We start from the raw sequence: 19,839 nt of genomic DNA, 5'->3' as shown, positions 1-19,839 counted from the left end.
GTCATGCCATCTTCTAATCCTTAGAATATTCTGCGGCCAACATAATGTCCTTAATTAATGAAATAACTATTTCTTAGATTAAAAGAGAAAAAGGATGAAAAGATTTCTCATAACTAAAACCTTATAGTAATTAGTTACTCAGTCCTGTGTCACTGATCTTAAAAATCAGAACAAGGGGAGCTCTGGTGGCCTGGTGGCAAGAAGCTGCATTACAATCCCAGAGGCGCACGGTTTGAATCCACCAGATGCTCTGCCGGGGAAGGAGGGACAATCTCCTCCTGTACCAGTCAGATCTGACTTGACGGCACACACAAATAATAAAATAAAAATTTTTTAAAAATTTAAAAAAAATCTAAAAAAAAAATCCAAACAAGCACTCAACCCACTTCCTTCAAGTTAGTTACAGACAACAACTCTCCATCCGTGTCAACGCCTGTAAGGCTTTGAGGAGAGGAGTGTTCCTCTTTCTCTGACAGAGGAGCTGGCGGATTGAAACCACCAACCTTTTGGTCAACAGTCTGATGCACTGTAACAGCAGCACTCCTTGGTTCATTTCTGTTCCCAGCAGTTCTGAGTCAACAGTAACCGGAAAACTTTGTTAATTTCTACCCAAGAGTTCTGGAAATCTTAATTATGTTTAGTGGTAGCTACACTCAAAATATCATAGTCTTTTCTCTTAAGTCCAGTATGAAAATATTTTGGCTAAGTGTTTCAGCAAGTCAGCAAAGTAAAAATGTATCTGTAGATGGCAAACCTAAGATGGCCATGACTAACAACAATATTTCTCTAAAAATTAAAGACCTCATGGGAATTACTATAAAAGTGATGTGAAGCCAAAGAAAGTCAATTCAAAAATAATTATGGCAACAATATCTCTAAGTACAATTATCAATCTTATTTTCAAAGAGCCTGAGATAAATACATACTGTTCTTCAGACATAACATTTCCATAAAATAACCCATCATAATTTTAGTCAGAGAGATAAAAGCTTTGACCATATCAAAAAGCTTTAAAAATTTTATCTTTTGCTGCATATCACTTACCAAAAAACCTCAAACGTAATTGCCACTGAGTTAGAATTGACTAAGAGCTGACCAAGATGTTGTAAATCACATGAGAGACCGTAACTCACAGGGAAGAAGACTGCCTGTCTTTCTCCCTCACAGTGTGGCTGGTGGATCTGCTTTCTGGAGAGGTCCTGGCTTGGGTTAGTAGTGCACCCCTGTGGACCATGCCACAAGAGCTCCCTACAGCTCTTGGCAATTGCTGCTGTTGTGTTCCAGCGAGTCGGAACCTACCCACAGCTGACCCTCCAGTGGCTATTTCAGAGGCCATTTATTTACTCGATTGTGAGGAGCTTGCCCATCCTTCTCCCATGAAGCAACTGGTGGATTAGAACCATGTGCCTTTGGGACTGCAGTGCAGCTTCTTATAAAAGATCTTGGAAATTATTTCAAGTCTAAAAAACACATAAAGTATAATTTAAATAAAATGTGCTTTCATTTAAATGCTCATCATTTTACTCTTTCCTAATTTTAGCCCATTAAAATTCTATTAATTGGTTTTAGAAATCACAAAGTCTCCATTCAACCAGAAAAATCCCTTGCTATAGACACAACATTAGGGCTCTAGCTAGGAGTCTAAATACTTTTCCAGTCATACCAAGTCCTCTTCATTGTGATTTACATGTTTTGACTTCTTAGAATTATTCCAAAATAGAGAAAGAACTTGTTTACAGTTCTTTTATAATGAGGATCCAGTCAAATTCTGGTAACTATAGCAAGACAGTATTTTCTCTATTTGACTTTGTAAAGTTCTTTGCCTCATTGAAAGGGATCCTTCCAATCCTTCATTGGAGCTAGATGGCCTCCAAGACTGGGATTGAAGAAGTCTGATGGTGCCTGTTCTTTTGTGCTTGGCTTCTGATCACAGGCAAGACAATCCTCTTCTCAATTCATTTGTGTATGTTTTAAATGCTTAAGCACATGAAAGACAAAGCCAACCAAACTTTCCATTTTACTCCTCTCTTGGTAAGTGGTTTTATCTTCTTTTTAGTAATCTTTCAAATGAACCCATTAATTGTTGGCTAATCTTTTTCCTTAATCTAAACCTGTCCTGTGCCTCCCTCCCCTTTTCCATTCTTGAACTACTAGTGTTATTTTTAGACAAAATGACCTTTTTCCTTAAATAAAACACATCTTTCATAATCTTTCTCATTGCCTTTATGTTGGAACCAACTCACAGGAGGAGGTTGATTTGAACTGCCACAGAGGCTCAAGCCTTTGGATTAGAAGCACAGTTTCCTACACTTACCTTGAGTTACTCAGAAAGGCTTTGTTTTTAAGATTGACGCACTAAAGAACATAAACATTTCTGTCATAACCAGTTAAAACTCAGCAATTCTTGGTAACATTTGGACCATGACATTTAAATAAGCATTTCTTTATAATTAGAATAACGAGAATAAAATTATTTTAATGAATATTATAATTTGGGTTTTAATAATACCATCCAGAGGTAGGAAAATATTGTTATTTTCATAACTGCACTGTCTTTTGTATGCTTTATAGGATCCTTTGTTGTTGTTGTTGTTGTTGTTGTTGACGACAATTTGCCTCCCTTTTAAGATCTTGCTGTATCAAAATAAACAATTCCTCTCTCTCTTGTGGCCTAGTGTCAAGAAGCTGCACTGCGATCGTGAAGGTAGGCAGTTTGAGGCCACCATCTGCTCCGGGGAAGAAGGCTGGGAAGTCTCCTCCCATGTGATTAACCATCTCTAAAAATCTGCTGGAAAGTCAGCTATGGGTTGGTTCCAACCCTACAGTACACAACAGCAGTATGTTTCAAATATATCAATTTGTATCAAAGTTTCTCATAATAGCTAATACAAGCCTAGATTCATAAAATAGGAACAAGAAGTAGCTTTTCTTGAAAGAGAAAAGAATCAGCATTTTAAGACAGCTTAGAAAAAAATAAGTAACTGCAAGTTATGGCATCCACCCTGATACAAAACAGAAATTCAGACACAAAATGAGACAGAAAACCCATATAAATTTACTGGTCTGTGAAATCAGACAAACCCCAGGTTTATACAGTATAAAACAAACATGGAACTTAAATTTAAAATCTTTATAGCAAAGAAGCTCTGGTAACAGAGTCCGATAGCAAGTTGCCCTGCTAACCAAAGTAGCAGTTCCTTAGTAAGATCTACTTAATACACGGGCATTGGGTTTGCAAAGGTCAGTTACTTTGGAAATGGATGGCCAGTCTTTCTTCTTAGTCTTAATCTGGAAGCTCCACTGAAATCTGTCCACCATGGACAGCATGCTGGTACTAAGCACCAGTTAGCTTCCAGCATCTCAGCAACCAGCAAGCTACCTCAGAACAGTAAACTGACAGACAAGTATTGTACTCATAAAATCAACTATGAACAAGCAAGGATAAACACACACAAATTACAAAGCAAGCAGCACCATGAAATTAATTCTCACAGTGGGTGGCTGGGTGGGTGGGTGGGGACTAGGTTCTAGATAAAGTGGGAATTTATTTTTTCAAAGTAGAGGAAAAATAGATAGAAACTTATTTTTCCATAAGTAACTACTGAAATCTTAAATTACTTGTAGCTTATAGTGCTGTTAGACATAAATTCTAAGCCAGCATCCAGGTAGGAGGTAATCCAGACTCATTTATCACAGTATTAAGAATAGGTTGGTCTCCCCGAGTCCAGTAAATGTTCTGGCACAGAATCTGCAATGAGGCACATATATTTTTGTAGTTTTAAAGACTCTGAGATTCCTTCATAAGAACCATACAAAATCTACTTTCATTCTTTTGAATTGTCATAATTCCAAATATAGCCAAGGAATAAAAGTACTGTGGGGAAGATTCTTTGTATTTTAAAAGACATTTCAGACAGAGGTTTAACAGCTGATTTTGTAAAAAAAGAAAAGTAAATCAGGTAAAGCATGATGCAAGGGATAAAAAAGCAAAGTAGGCTACAAAAGGTAGTCACATCCAGCAATGGAGCATAAAAGCAGGGGTTGAATTTTGACATTGCAATTCTTTATTTTGTTTAGTTAATTTGGAGATAATATCTTGAGTGGAAACCATTCTGCTTTTTCAGTCCTTTTTAAAGGCTTCCAAATACCAATCAAAATGAGTAGCTCATTATCATTGCTAAAATTGGGAGCCTCTTTTTACTAATTGATTATAGAAAAACTCTCAATTATTTAGTTCAAAAGAACCCCATTAATTGTCACTGACATTCTAAACTATAGATGTACCAGGCAGATATGGGAACAAAACATGTATTCATAGGAGTGGCTGGTGTGCCTGAAAGCAGTCCTGCCCAGTCCTTATAAACTAGTATTCCCAACTTAACAGAAAAGTGAATTGCGCTAGAAACTTGAATGTACATTTAACAACCAACCAACTAGCTTAAACCTAATGGACTGAAAGTTCTAGCCTCCCAAAGTCCGTGCTTATTAGACTTATGTTGTGGAAACAGTTACACCAAATGTGATTTGGCAATAAACTCACCTGCTCAGAGCAAGCTTGAAATGAAAGCAGGCAAGAAGAAAACTAACAATATACCTGACAGAACTTAATACAAGAAAGCAAAACTTGTTTTCAGTAGTCTTTTACCTGGTTTAGCTCCTGGGTATCTGCGAAGACGGCTGAGCTTCAAAAACCGATGCCAAAGCTCTGTATCCTCCATGCCTCAGGGCTGCCAGAGAAAACACACATTCAAATATCATCTATCTGACACCAGAAAATACCAACAAGCAAAAGTTAGCATGCACTCTGTCAAAAGCAAAGCAAAAAGGTATTTTATTGAAGATTCAAAGCAGTTCAAACCAGGAACACGTCTGATCCCACAAAGTGAAACCAAACGCTCCAAAACGGCAGATTTAGTAAAGGAGTATAATTAACTCATTAACAAAGTAAAATCAGAGGCAGTAAAGGAAATGCAAAGGATCTGGCATGGACCTGAAAAGTGAGGGCAAAAAGATGGGCAGGTCCGGTGGTGATTAATTTTATAAAATATAATTCGTAGGAATGATTGCATGAAACACAATGTAAATGAAAAACAGTGTGAAACACAATATATACGAACTTTGTAAGCAAACTAATATTAAAAAAAAGGGGGGAGGGGAATGAGTCATGGAGTGAGATTGTTAAATTGATACACTGTGAATAAATCTGGGTTTGTCTTTAAAAAAAATAAGGTAAATTCAAGGATGAAAAGTATAACATTCTGAATGGACATCAAAAGATGAGTGAAGGACAATTAACACATGGAAACTGTATAGTCACTGGTTGGCAGCACCACTAAATGTGGGCTATTCTAACTGGTTAGTTTAAATAAGGATTTGATAAGGTGGTCATGGGTCATCTTTTGAAACTAGATGACCACATGTAAGGCTATGTTACAGTCACTGTGTCAATCTCTGTCATTCAGAATCTTGCTCTTTCACTGACCCTCTGTCCTTCCCAGCATGATCTTTGATGGTTGTAAAAGATGATAATAAAGAGAGAAGAAAAAAATTAGCAAATAGATAAGTGAGGTAAAAGGAAACCAATATACAATAAGAGATTGACAGGAAATGTCATTAAGTACACTAATTAATCGCAATTAATGTTAAAAAACAAAATTTACACTAATAATTTAATGAAAAATACCATGATTTATAAACTTTCTCTCAAATCACAATAAAACCAAAATTAGTAAAAAACAAAAAATATGTGAGCATTCTGAGGTAAATTCTGATAAGGCTCTTGTGTGCTGACCCTCCTCTGGAATACCCTGTCCATATCTACAGATAGACCGCTACAGATGAAAACGTTCCTTGTATTATGTACTTAAGTCTAAGGATTTGATGGTTTTAAAAGAAATCCTTTTAAATGTTTCTTAAACTGCCTACAGGTTTGGCAGTTTCAAGGGAAACAAGTAAACACTAAAACAGAGTTAGGGTTTATACCTGGGCTGATGATTCTGGTATGAGTCAAGCCCCTCCGTTTTGAAATTCACACACACCTAGACAAACAGAAGTGCTCCCACCATCTAGCTCTTCTCACCGCTGGCCCTGCTCATATGAGCACATCTCACACCTCAAAAGTTATTTGCATCACTGTGTCCAGGATCGCTCCCAAGGAATATTGATGGTAGAGTCTGAGTGAGGGTCAATCCTGGGATAGAGGGGCTTTGTGACCTCAGGTCAGAGTTCTTCTTCCAGGAAGCTCGCATTTAATTCCGGAGATATATATGACTAGGTATTTTTTGCATGGCAAGAGTCCAGAGTAAGAGCTGCATAATAAAGTGGACTGGGTAAGGGATGGGGGGAATTGTGTAACAAGGAAAGAATTTTTTTTTTTCTTCTCAAAGTGAACTGGGGGTGGTGGGAGATGTGGGCAGGGAAGAAAATGTGCAGCAATGACTGAATGGAAATCCAAGTTCTCTATAACCTTTCATTAAAATCTAAGAAAAAAAGAGTTATGGCACCAACAGCCAAGGTAACAGAAGAGCTGCAAAAGAGAAGATTCTGCATACAAAGGAATGGAGGTAACCAGAACTATCAAGGGAGGATATTGATTTATTAATTCATTCTTTGCTTGGACAAAAAAATTACTGAGGATATGTTTCAAATGACAGATGCAGCCCTGGATGTGATGACTGGTCTTTACCAGGAAATTGGGAGCTAGCTGGCTGACTGCATGGAGAAGATCCATATTTGTTCCCATTCTTGAGAAAAGTGACCCCACAGAATGTGGAAATTGTTGAACAATGTCATTAGTATCACATGCAAGCAAAATACTGATGAAGATTATTTAAAAATGGCTACAACAGTACCCAGAGAACATACAGAAGTTCAAGCTGGATTTAGAAGAGGCCGGTGCACCAGGCATTTCATTTCTGACATCCGAAGGAATGTGGCTAAAAGCAAAGAGTACCAGGATAATGTCTATTGTTACTTCATTGACCATGCAAAAGCATTTAACTGTATGGATCATAACAAATTGTGACTGGCATTGATAAGAATGGGAATCTCACAATACTTAATTGTGATTTTAAGAAATCTATACCCAGACCAAGGGACAGTTGTGAGAATAAAGCAAGGACATACTACATGGCTTAAAATAAAGAAAGGTGTGCACTGGGGTTCTTTTTCTCCATATCTACTCACTCTGTATGCTGATGAAATTATTTATGAAGCTGGACTCCATGAAGAATTATGTGGCATTAGGATTGGAGGAAGATTCACCAATAACCGTAGTTACACAGATGACACAAGCCTGCGTGCTGAAAGTGAAGGAGACTTGAAGCTCATGTTGCAGAAGATCAAAGACTGCAGCCTTCAATAAAGATTACATCTCAATGTCAAGAAAACAAAAATTCTTACCACTGGACCAATAGATATGATAAATGGTAAAAAGGTTGAAACTGTCAATGACTTCATCTTACTTAGATCCATACTTGGTACCAGAAGTCACAAGATCAGGACGTGTATTGCATGGGGAAAGTCTGCAATAAGGGACCCCCTTCAAATTATTGAGGAACAATGATGCCAATTTGAGGACTAAGGTGAACCTGATTCAGGCCTTAATTTTTCAGTCACTTGCTATGCATCTGGGAGCTGGACAATGAATAAGCATGAGAGAAGAAGAATTGATGTCACTGAGCTCTAATGTTGGGGTATTAGATATCTGATAGACTGCCAAAAGAACAAACATGTATGTCTTAGAGAACATGCAGTCAGAATTCCCTTTAGAGGCAAATTTGATAAAGCTTCGTCTCACATACTCTGGGCATGTTGCTAGAAGAACCTATTCTTTGCAGAAGAGCCTCATGCTTGGAAAGGTGGAGGGTCGGCAAAAGAAAGGAAGACTGTCCGTCAGGTGGATTGAGATAGCGACTACAGCCATGTGCTTGAGTATGTCAGAGATGACGCGCATGCCGTGGGATAGGCCACAGTTAAGATCTATTGTTCATAGGTTGTTGTGAGTCATACTTGATGAAACAGAACAACTATACACAAACACTATGCTAGACAATGTTGTTGTCGTTGTTATGTGCCACTGAGTTGTTTGTGACTCATAATGACCCTATGTACAAGAGCTCTAAACCCTACTCTATCCTGTGCCAACCTCATTGTCTCTGACACATCCACTCCCACTACCACAGTCAGTGAATTGATCCATCTCATTGAGGGTCTTCCTTTCCTTCACCGTCCCTCCACTCTCCCAAACCTGATATCCCTCTTCAAGGACTAGCCCCTCCTTGCTACATGTCCAAAGTATGTCAGACAAAGCTTCAGAATCCTTGACTCCAAGGAGCATTCTGGCTTCACCTTTTCCAGAACAAACCTGTTTGTTCTCCTAGCAGTCCATTCAACACTCTTCTCCAGCACCACAGCTGAAAAGCATCAATTCTCTATGATCCCTAGTCATTGTCCAGCTCTCTGATGCATAGCACGCAACTGCGAAGACTATAGCTTGGATCAGGCACACCTTAATCTCCAACCTGATGTCGTTGCTCTTCAGTACTCTGGAGAGATCCCTGACAGCTGACTTTCCCAATGCAATTCACCTCTTGATTTCCTGGTTTCTGGTACCAAGAGTGTTGACTGTGGAGCCAAGCAAACTAAAACTGTTAACTATCTCAATCTCTTCACCACCCATACTGATGCTGCCAATTGGCCCAGTGGTGAGAATCTTTGTTTTCTTGATGTTGAGCTTCAATCCATATTGAAAGCTTCAGATCCTCCTCAGTTTCAGCAAGCAGGTTGTGTCATCCGCATAACTCAGGTTGTTAAAGAATCTTCCACCAATCTTGATGCCACATTCCTCCTTGCACAGCTCAGTGTCCTGGATGATCTGTTCTGCATACAGATTGAAAAGGTATGGGGAGAAAATACATCCCTGGATGATGCCCTTCCCAATTTTGAACCATGCAGTGTCTCCTTGTTCTGTTCTGACAAATGCCTCTTGGTCCAAGTATAAGTTTCACATAAGCACAATCAAATATTCTGGGATTCCCATTCTTCTCAGAATTAGCCACACAGCTTATTGTGATTCACACAGTCAAAAGCCTTTGCATAGTCAATGAAGCACAGATAGACAGTCCTCTGTTATTCTCTGCTTTCTGCCAAGATCCATCTAACATTAGCTAGAATATCCCTGGTACCACAACCTTTTCTAAAAACTGACTGCACATCTGGCAGTTCTCTGTTGATGTGTTGCTCCAATAGTTTTTGGATCATTTTCAGCAGAATCTTGTTTGCATATGATATTAATGATATTGTTCAATAATTTCTGCATTCTGTCGGGTCACCCTTCTTTGGAATGGGAACCAATATTGATCTCTTCCAGTCAGTTGGCCGTCTGGCAGCCCTCCAGATTTCTTGGCACAACTTAGTGAGCACCTCCAGGGCAGAGTCATGGTAGGCAGTATCTTTATAAAATATGTGAGCATGTCTGAACCCCAGTAATCACATGTTTGGGTTTGGGAAATGTGTTTCTTGAGTGGCCCAAATCAAGTTGCTTGACATTTCCATGACCAGGAGGAAGCAACGGAGCTCTCCCACTAGACCACTCCTCCTTGATTCACTTTGGGGAGCAGCATCCTCCATCATCACTCTGAACCTGGAGAGCTCTTGTCATCATTCTCAGCGTACACAGACAGACAGAGAAGAGGAAGAGAAAGAAAGAGACAGACAGACATGAGGGCAGCATTCTAGAGTCACCTCAGCCTCCACTTACTAGAGACACAGGCCCCCTAAACCCTTCTCTGAAACCAGTATTGACTCCTGGGTCCAGTGGAGCCACAGGAAGGGCAGGGCCCTCTGATCTTTGCAGTTCTCAACAAGCTGCTCTCAGGTCCATGAAACCCAGCAATCATTTTCCATATTATCCGCTGCCCTGGTTCCAACTTTCCCCCATCCCTGTGTCAAGCTGGGACTTGAGGAATGAAAAACAAGCCCTGCCAGCGCCTCTTTTCCTGGCAGGCTGGGGGCTCACGGTCTGGGGCTGCCAGCAGATGGTGGGCAGCTCCCAGGCTGCCTGGGAGACAGACAAGAAGGGAGGCAAGGATGTCCACACGCCCAGCATCTCTAGGCTGTCACTAGGTCCCCTTGATCCTCCTTCCAAGAAGGAAGAGAGGGGGAGACGTGTCTTTCCGGACTCTAATCCTCTCCACATGGGCGGGCAGGCACCATGGTGAGGCTGAGGGCCCCACCGCAGGCACGCAGACCAGCTGGAGCACCAGCACCTCTCTGCTGCAGGAAGTTCGGCCAAAGCCCACAGGTAAGAGAGCTGGGACCTCTCCCTTCCTCAGGTGGCCTCCAGATGGCCCACCTCCTCTTCAGCACTGTCTTCTACTCATTCCTGCCCTGTATACTTTTGGCCAAAGGGAAACTGAATCCAAGCCAGCTAGCAGACACCTGGCTGAGAGTAGCAGCTAAGCAGGGAGCGGACTCTGAGCTGCAGCACATACAGGCACTTGAGCCCAAGGACATCACGGCCAAAGATGTGTTGGAAAAATGTCAGAGTGAGTCTGAGACCCACTCTTACAAATCCATGCAGCACGCCAAGAGGGGCTGACTGCACGCCTGGATGCTCAGAGCAGAGTCCTGAATGTCTTGACCTCGTACCAGCTGACCACTGAGGCTGGTTTCCCAAGGGGGTCTGGGCTAGTAGTAAGAGAGCAGAGGACTGGTAGGGTCATCAGGATGGAGCCCTGACAGTCAGTGATTTGGGCCAAAGGGACGTTGGGAGAAAAAACTGGTTAGGAACCCTTGTATAAAGAGCCCTAAAGGCCCCCTAGCCGTGACACTGAGAAGGGCCTGGGGCAGGGCCATCACAGATCTTTCTCAATTCCATGTCTGGACCCTTGGCCATCTCTGTCCAGAGGCCACAGCTCTCAGCCATGGCTCTTACAGCTCATCTGGGCCACCTGGGGCCTCACATGGCCTGGGCATTGTTGCTGTTGTTAGGTACCATTGAGTCAGACATGACTCATAGCCACCCTATGAACAACAGATCTGAGCCTGGCCCTCACCTGTGTCATCCTCATCTCTGCCATACTTGAGCCCACTGTTACAGCCCCTGTGAGGGTCTTCCCCTCCTTCACTGACTCTCTGCTTCTCCAAGCCTGATGCCCTTTTTCACAGACTGGCCCCTCCTGGCATCATGTCCCAAGTATATGCGACAAAGTTTCACCATCCTTGCCTCTGATGAACACCCTGGCTGCACCCTCTCCAAGACATATTTGTTCTCTTGGCAGTGAGAACACAGGGATTACTAGTGGCCCCCATGTCCAGTTCCTGGGTATCTGAGGACACAGAGTCAGGGTGACATGCATTTGAAAGGATTAAAAAGAATAAAGAAGACATTTTATGAAATGATTAAATACATACTCAAACCAAAAATAATGCCATCAAGTCAATTCCAGCCCCATGTGTCAGGGTAGAACCATGCTCCATAGGACTGTCAATGGCTGACAGGCAACAGATGGGAGCTAGACCAACAGATGCAGCCCCAATGCAGGCAAGGGACCACAACCTGGCCCTTTGAGCTTGTGTTGGAACTATCATGGGTACCAGGTAGCCTTTCCCTCTGCAGCCCCAGGACCACACAGCCTGGCCCCTGTGGGCAGGGACGAGGTGCCAGGGGGCCTGCTGGGAGAGGCTGGCCCCACTTTGATCCTGGGCATCAAAGGCCAGGAAGTGCAATCAACTGAGGGAGAGGAGCCCTTGCTGCTTGGACATTCCGAGCGGGCATGGCCAGACCCCCCCCTTCCTGTCCTCCTGGTCCAGCGCTGGACACTAGTGATTGGCAAACTAAGGGTCTGGGTGGGGGGCTGGAAAGTCTACCAGTTTGTTGGAAACTATTTTAATAATTCTGCTGACATGACATCTTCCCACCCATACCCCTGTTGCTGCCTGTGCTCCCCTCCCAGGCCACCCGCCCCACTTGCACGGGAATCTCCTCCCACCCGCCCCCACTTTTATTGTCCCAGACATTTGCGTGAAAACAGGAACTTTGAGCTCCAGGCTCCATCTGCTCCTGCTTAGTTCTCACTTGGAGCTGCAAGGCTTGGTCACAGGCCCCCTCCCCACCGTGCTCACCCGGTCTTTTCCCAGACTGCCCTCAAGTCAGGGACACATGTGGTCTGGATCCCCAAGGCAGGTTGTGAGAACCCAGAGAGCCAGCTCCTGTTTGGACCCAGCTCTGTCACACAGCAGTGGTGGGCATGCAGGCTTAGGAGTTGCTTGTGCAAGCACAGCACTAGAGTCTAGACTCTAACAACCTCTTTCTCAAAACACTCCCCCGCCCCAAAGGCCTGAGTGGATTCTGGGTGTGGGGAAGGCCTTTCGGACCCCAGCAGCATCCTGTATGAAAACTCTGGCATTTACAAGTCCCAGGAATCTCCCTCTCTCAAAGGCACGGGTGGGACTCACAAGCTTGGGTAAATGTCATCTTGTGTTATTCAAAGAAATTAGAACGGATCATACAAAGGAGACCTTTTATGAAATAAGTAAATGAACACAGATAGAAATAAACCTCTCATGCGGCACTTACTAGGTGTCAAGCAATGTTTCACTTGACCCTGTGAGGTTGCCGTTGTGTACAGTCAAGTTGCTGACCAGAGTTTTCAGAAACAGTTAATGTTCTCCCTCCCTGCCACCCGCCCCTCACCAGCAGCTGGTGGATTCGAACCCTATGCCTTCAGGCAGCAGAGCTCCTTACCCCTAGGCCACCAGCACTCCTTGTGAGGTAGATGCTATTACAATCCTCATGACACAGACGAGGAACAGTTATGCAGCCAAAGTCGTAGAGCTGGGAAGAGAGACAGAGCTGAGCCCGGCAAGATGACTCCGCCAGAAAGGCATCCACTACTGCCCATGCTGCTCTCTGCCCAGTGGCCCTCGACCCAGTGCCAGCTCCTCTCCCTGATCTGAGATCCTGCCCTAGTGCACCCAAAGCTATACTCTGCTGATGTCCAGCCAGGGCAGCCTGCCCCACAGGCCATCTCTGAATCTTTGCTCTTGTGTACTTGAGAAACTTCCTTTTTCTTTCTCCTCATCCTTTAAAGGTCATCTGCCCCGTGAAACCATGGTGTTCTAATTCCCATTATAAAGATGAGGGGACTGAGGCCCAACAGTGTATTTACTGTGAGATCATGCAGGGATCATTGTTATGTGGTATTCTCTATCCTCTAAAAATGAACAGCTCCTTTTCGGGGCAACCCATTGGGTTGGTGATTTTTCTTTCCAAGCTGGCTCCAAATGATGTACCCTCAGGTGCCAAGGAAGCAGGGCAGAGCCAGACGGTGAAGGTCAGCCTGCAGGCCAGGCAGCCAGGCCCTCGGAGCAGGTCTTACCATAGGTAGGCCCAGCCTGAGTCTGAAGACCACATCTCCATAGGCTGGTGGCCAGGCGCTCTCCCCCAACCCTCTGTTTCTTCCAGCTTCTGCACCTAGCAGCACCTCAGTCATGACACACCCCACAATTTGTCAGCAAACCAGAATCTGAGGATGTGTTTGGAACCTATGCAGACAAGCATGCTGTAAGGACACACACAGTATTAGGTGGTGAGACCCCCTGAACCTGGAGAAGGAAAACTCTTAAAAAACATTGCTATGGGTTTTACCCCAGGGATCTTATTTCTTCCAGAGTTTAACTGCTCCATGGAGTTATATGCCAACCTTATTACAAACTACTGGAATGCAAATTGCCAGGCCTTTTTTTAAAAAAAAAGAAAACAGAATGGGTTTGAACTGCCAACCTTTCGCCCGCCCTTTGCCCTTAAGCAAGTCATTTCTCTTTCCTGGGTCCTAATTTCCCATGAAGTAAAATGAGCACAAAATACTACACTTGGTTTAGTTTATGGGCTCAGAAGCAATTAAAACGGTTGAAGATGCAACTATTTCATTTTACTTAGATCCACCAGCCACATTCATAGTAGCAGAATTCAAGAAATCAAAAGGCATTTTGCTTTGGAAAAATCTGCTACCAAGGACCTCCCCAAAAGTGCTAGAGAGCAATGATGTCGATTTAAAGACCAGTGCGCACCTGATTCAAACCATAGTCTTTTAAGTTGCTCCCTGTAAATCTGAAAGTTGGACAATGAATAAGGAAGACTGAGGACGAACTGATGCCTTTGATTTGTGGCAGTGGAGAAGAGTACTGAAAAGACCACGGACTGTCAAAAAGGTAAACAAATCGATGCGGGAGGAAGTGTAGGCAGAGCGCTCTTCAGAGGCAAGAATGTGAAACCTGGTTTCACATACTATGAGCATTATCTCGGGGTGGGGGGGACAGCTACTGGAAAGGTATCATTCAGAACAAGGTGGAGGGTCGACTGAAAGATAGCAAGATCCTCAATGACATGGACTGACACAGTGACTGCAGTAATGGGGCCCAGCACATGAGAGCTCAGGAAGATGGAGCAGGACAGGGCAAGGCTTGGATCTATAGTTCACTGGGTCTCTACGAGTCCTGGGCGACTCAACAATACCTAACAAGAACAAGGTGAGCATCCTCCCAGCTCAGGCTGGATAGAGAGTATCGCAAATAGACCAAAAGCCGTGCTGCTGTTGTCAGAACAGAACTGGGGAGCACACATGGATATGGTATGTGTGATACAAACGATGTAGTGTGGTAGTTTAGGAAGGCTTCTTGGGGGAGGCAAGTTGTGACTCCAAACCTGGAGGAATGAGGGAGTCAATTCTACATTGTGCAACTGGAAGGCATGCCTGAGTCAGGCCTAGGGAGCGGGTGGGCCTGTGGCTGCAAGCGCCAGAGGCAGAGGAGGGGGCTGCAGCCCCACAGGAAGCCCCAGCTTGTTGCTGGCTAACTTCTCCTCCTGTTTTCTGGGAACAAGCTATTTGGAACAGAGGAGGAGGGAGATCTTAAAGGCTTCCAGATGGGGGGCCCTTCTGCCCGGGCCTGCTGCTGCTGTCGCCACAAAGTCTGTGCAGTGCTTTCTAAGAATCCCAGCAGACGTGAGCCAGGCCCCTGCCTCTGGTCCTACCTCCAAGAGACCTAAGGGGAAGCCATGTCCCAGCCCTTCCTCTCCTTCATCTTTTTACTTCCAAGGCAGCAGAGACAGAGACAAGGCCTTGTCTTTGTCATCTTTGCCCCCCAACCCCAAAACACTCTTGTGTCTCCACCTAGAGGGGAAAAGGACCTCCTAAAGGAAGGACCTTCTTCTCAAATCAGCAGAGGCTACTGAAAGTTCCAGAGAGGAGAGGAAGCATAACCACCATGAAACTCAGGGCTGGGCCAAGGGCTGGGGGACAGACAGCAGAAAACTAGGCTTCATTGGAGGAAAGAAGAGAGGACCAGGACAAACTGAGCCACATCTCCAGTCCCACCTCCAGAAGTCCTCTCTCCAAGCTCACAGCCACAGCTAGCTGAAGAAGGTTGGGATGAGGGGCTAGACGGGGTCCTCCTCTCCAGGCCTTCCATGGGTTACTGCTTGGGAAGGCAGGTGGAATCCACAGTCAAGGACAGGCCCCCTCCTGTTTCTGCTGTGATCATCTTGTCTATTATCTCTTCTGGACTCCACCCACCCTAACAACCCCTCCCTGGGCTGGGCTGGTCAGTTCACAGGCAGCTTGACTCATCTGGGCTGCCAAGGTCAGGGTCTTGGCTCTGGGACATCATTGTCAAGGGTCTGTGTGGAAGGGCCTTTCTAGCCCTCTGTCTTGACTGGGATTTGCTCCCCAATGTTCAGGTCTTGGGGCATGGTGGGAGAGAGACGGGAACCAAGGTAGTAAAAGGAGATACTGGAAGGACCATGTACTTGGAGACAGACAGGGGACAGCCAGGCACTGCCAACCCTTTACATGCCAGCCTGGATGATAGAGACAGATGTCCCAGAACTGGGCAGCATAATGGGCTGATGTGACTTAAGGAAGAATCCACCCCAAGCCCACCAGAACTCTGGGTCTCAGGAGGACAAAGACCCCCCTCTGCCATCCCAAGGCTACCCCTCCCCAGACTTCTGCAGCACAGAGCGCTGATGAGAGGGCATTTGATGAGTCAATGGGAAACATGTGGAGCCGACATGGCAGGCACGTGAGAAGCAGCAGAGCTGGGGAGGCCCAGGCATGCCGTCAGGAGGCCGCCTCCCAGACAGAGCAGCTCTCAGGCCTGGTCTTGCAATATCCTGGGCCCTGCTGGGAGTGTTATGGGCAGACGGGGCAGAGTCCAATTCCAGGGAGCTGGAGCTCAATGGCCCTGCTAACTTACCTCTCCATGAGAGAACAGGAAGAACTGGACTTTGGCCCTAAGTGGAAGGGGACAGAACATGAGAAGGGCCCACAGAGCACCCACCTTTGGAGACACTCTGTCATAAGGAGCCCAAAGGGGTCATCACCGAACCAATATTGCCCTTAAGTGCTGTCAAGTCAACTACAACTCACAGTGACCCTAGGAACAATATATCTGACTCTTCCTCGTCCCTGACCATCCTATGTATGACCCAGAGACATCATATTCACATGCAATGTGACAGTCTGTGTGTCACTCCATCTCATTGGGAGCTTTCCTCTTTCTCTGATCATCTACCTTTCCCAACATGACATCTCTCTCCAAGGATTGGCTACTCAAAAAAAAAAAAATAATAATAATAATAATAAAATAAATGTATATACCCAAAGAATAGGAGACAAAGTTTCACCATCTTTGATTCTAAGGAGCACCTTGGTTGCACTTCCTTAAGACAGACTTGCTCTTTAGGGATTCCATGGGATACTCAATACTCTCTAACTCCACAATTCAAAGGCATTGATCCCTCTTCAGTCTGCCTTATTCACTGTCCAACTTTCAGACGTTAGGAAGTAAAAGAAAGGAGCACAGCTCAGATCAGGTGCATCTTAGTCTTTCAATGGACAGCCCTGCTCTTTAGAACTTTGAAGGTGAGGTCCACGGCAGTAAATTTCCCCAGTGCAACATAATGACTAAGGCTCTAACGGTAGGCTCTTGGACAGTGTGTCTGCTGGACTGACTGGGACTGGGGAGCCCATTCAAGGTAGAAGGCTCTGTCTGCACCTACCCGTATCTGCCCTATTCCTCCTGGCCCTTCCTATGGCGTCATCTGTCTCCAGCCAGCAGTCTAGAATTTATGACTGGTACTAGCCAGGAACAGAAGGGGCCAAAAAGGGGTCCTGGTTTGTGTGTGCTCAACCTTGCCTCAGTCTACCTCACAGCAGCACTGTCTCCCCCTCCTGTTCCCTCCAGAGCCCTCTGCATCAGGGACCTCACACCTGATGGACTGGCCTTTGCTCCCCTGCTGCTCGCAGCTCTTCAGAGCTTTGATGGGTGTCCTCAAACCTCCTGGTAGCCCCTCCCAGCCTCTTCTTGATCTCTTTCTCCTCCAGCCATGGTCCCTGTCCCCAGGTCCCTCTGTTCTCCTTTGGTAGCAACTTCTCCAATCTCTCAGGCACACACACTCACCACCTACAAAAGTATTGCTTTGTTCTAGCCCCAACTTGGCTCCTATCTTGCAGAGGCAAGTCTCTCTCCCCCCTGAACTCAGTTCCCCTTTCCAATAAGACTGCAGACTATAGAAACTTGAAATCTCAGCTGGCTCCTATTTAAGTTCCAATGCCCACAACTTGAGGGGCAAATTCATGCAGACAGATATGCAAATTGGCATCTCTGGGGATTTATGAGGGGCCTTCATTCCAAGGGGAGGCGCTGGGAGGATGGCAGGGGCATTTCAATGAGGCAGGCCTCAGCCTCGCTGGGCCCACTAAATCCTGGCCGGTGTCAGCGCCGTAAAGCAGCCTGATGCAGGACAGGCAGCCCGCAGCGTGGAGGCCCATGATTTACAGCTTCAGAGCCTCCTGCCTGTCCAGTGGCGCGCAGGCGAGTGCTGTGGTACAGGGAGGAGGCAAGATTTATGTCTCCCAGTTCCCCACCCAAGCTGTGCTGCAGAGAATAGGGAGCAGGGAAGGTGACTGTCACCTTCAGAGCTGGTGCTGACTGGCATAGGAGGTCCAGCTCTGCAGTCCCGAAGAGGAAAGTGACCAAGAGAGCCACTCCAGGTGACCCACTGCCACTGACCAGTACCATTCTGAAATGCTGTTGTTGCTGTCAGGGACCATCCAGTTGACTATGACTCATGAACATGAACTATGACTCTATGAACATGAGCTGAAACCCTGCCCTGTTCTGCACCGTCCTCACCATGTCTGACACACCCGAGTGCACTATTACAGTCACTGTCAATTTTTCTCAATTGAGGGTTTTCCTATCTCCTCTGACCCACCCCCTTTCCCAACCTGATGTCCCTCTCCAAGGACTGGCCCCTCCTGACCACACGCCCTACGTATGTGAGATGAGGTTTCACCATCCTTGCTGCTAAAGCCCTGGTCACATTTTCTCCAGGATAGACTTGTTTTCTGTCAGCCACCTCTTCTCAGCTTCTCCCCAAGTGTGACTACCTTCAGCCTTAAGAGACCAGAGGAAGCCGACTCCACGGCATTTCCTTCATGACCTTAAGATGTTCTAACCTCACTCCATGAAAGCGGAAATGGAGAGGGCGATCCATTTGGATCCAATTCTGGTGCAAAAGCAGTTTCCAAAGTGCTTTCCAAGTCCTCCTCCTTCCTCATTTCGTCACAGCAGGTAAAATGTCTTGTTGTTAGGGGCTGTGGAGTTGTACCCCCATCTTCCACCCCATTCACAACAACAGGAGGAGATGCTGCCTAGTTGTCATGGTGGGGTGCAAATAGGACCTTTGTGATGCATACACAGGGTTCCCACTGACTGATTTTCAGACAGCTGTGGTGACCCAGCAGTAAGGCGATGCACTGCCAACCCAGAGCTGGCAGTTGAAATCCACAAGCTGCTCCAGGCAAGAAAGATGAACAATCTCCTCCAGTGTAACTTATAGCCTTGAAAGCCAGCAGTTGTTATTTACCATCAAGTCAGAACAGACCCCCAGCTGACCCTCTGGCAGGTTTTCAGAGGCAGTTAGTTACATGGGAGGAGATTGCCCAGCCTTCTCCCGCAGAGCAGCTGGTGGGACTACAACCATGTGTCTTCGGGATTGCAGCACAGATTTTTGCCACAAGGCCATCAAACCCTCTAGAGGGTCAATTATCAATCAGCTCCAACTCGATGGCAGACAACGACGACAATTTTCAGAAGCAGCTCTTCAGGTCTCAGCTGTGTCTGGAAGCTCCCCTGAAACCTGGTCACTCTCATGGAATCACTTCTGACTCATCAAATTCCCTATCAGTTTCTGAGGTTCTAAATCTTTACAGGAGGAAAATTCCCATCTTTCTCTTGGCTTGTGGATTTGAACTGTCAACCTGTATGTTGGCAGCCTGATAAGGTATGTGTTATGCCACCAGTGTTCCTTCAAAGCAACGTGTAGACCTCCACAGAGAGATGGGTAGTAAGTGTGCATGGGATGCACTGAGTGGGAATGAAGTCAGGCTCACTCACGGAAGGAAGAATTCCACCACCAGCCCGTGAAATGCTCTGGTGTGGGGATGGCAGGGGGACACAATAAACTGCAGACTCCCTCTGCCCCCCCCCCAACCACTGGATTCCTGAGGCTGCTGGTAAACTCCACCTGGAAGGACGTCCCTGCTTCCTCTGTGACTCACAGGGATTAGAAATAATCCTTCTGTCACTCAACCAGTGTCAGCCACACTGGAGGGGTCCCACTGTGTGTCCAGCCATGCTCACTGAGCCATGGAGGCCAGAAACTCAGAGGCAGCCTTCACCACCATCTTGGTAATCAGGGTTCCCCATCACCAGCTCCAAGGACCTCTGCCTCCCAGTAGGAGTACTAACTAACCCAGCCTCTGAGTACTA

The sequence above is a fragment of the Elephantulus edwardii genome, unplaced genomic scaffold (genome assembly GCF_000299155.1).
Source record: "Elephantulus edwardii isolate Elephantulus edwardi_28Jun2011 unplaced genomic scaffold, EleEdw1.0 scaffold00011, whole genome shotgun sequence".
NCBI lineage: Eukaryota > Metazoa > Chordata > Mammalia > Macroscelidea > Macroscelididae > Elephantulus > Elephantulus edwardii.
Note: the sequence above shows the minus strand (reverse complement) of the source record.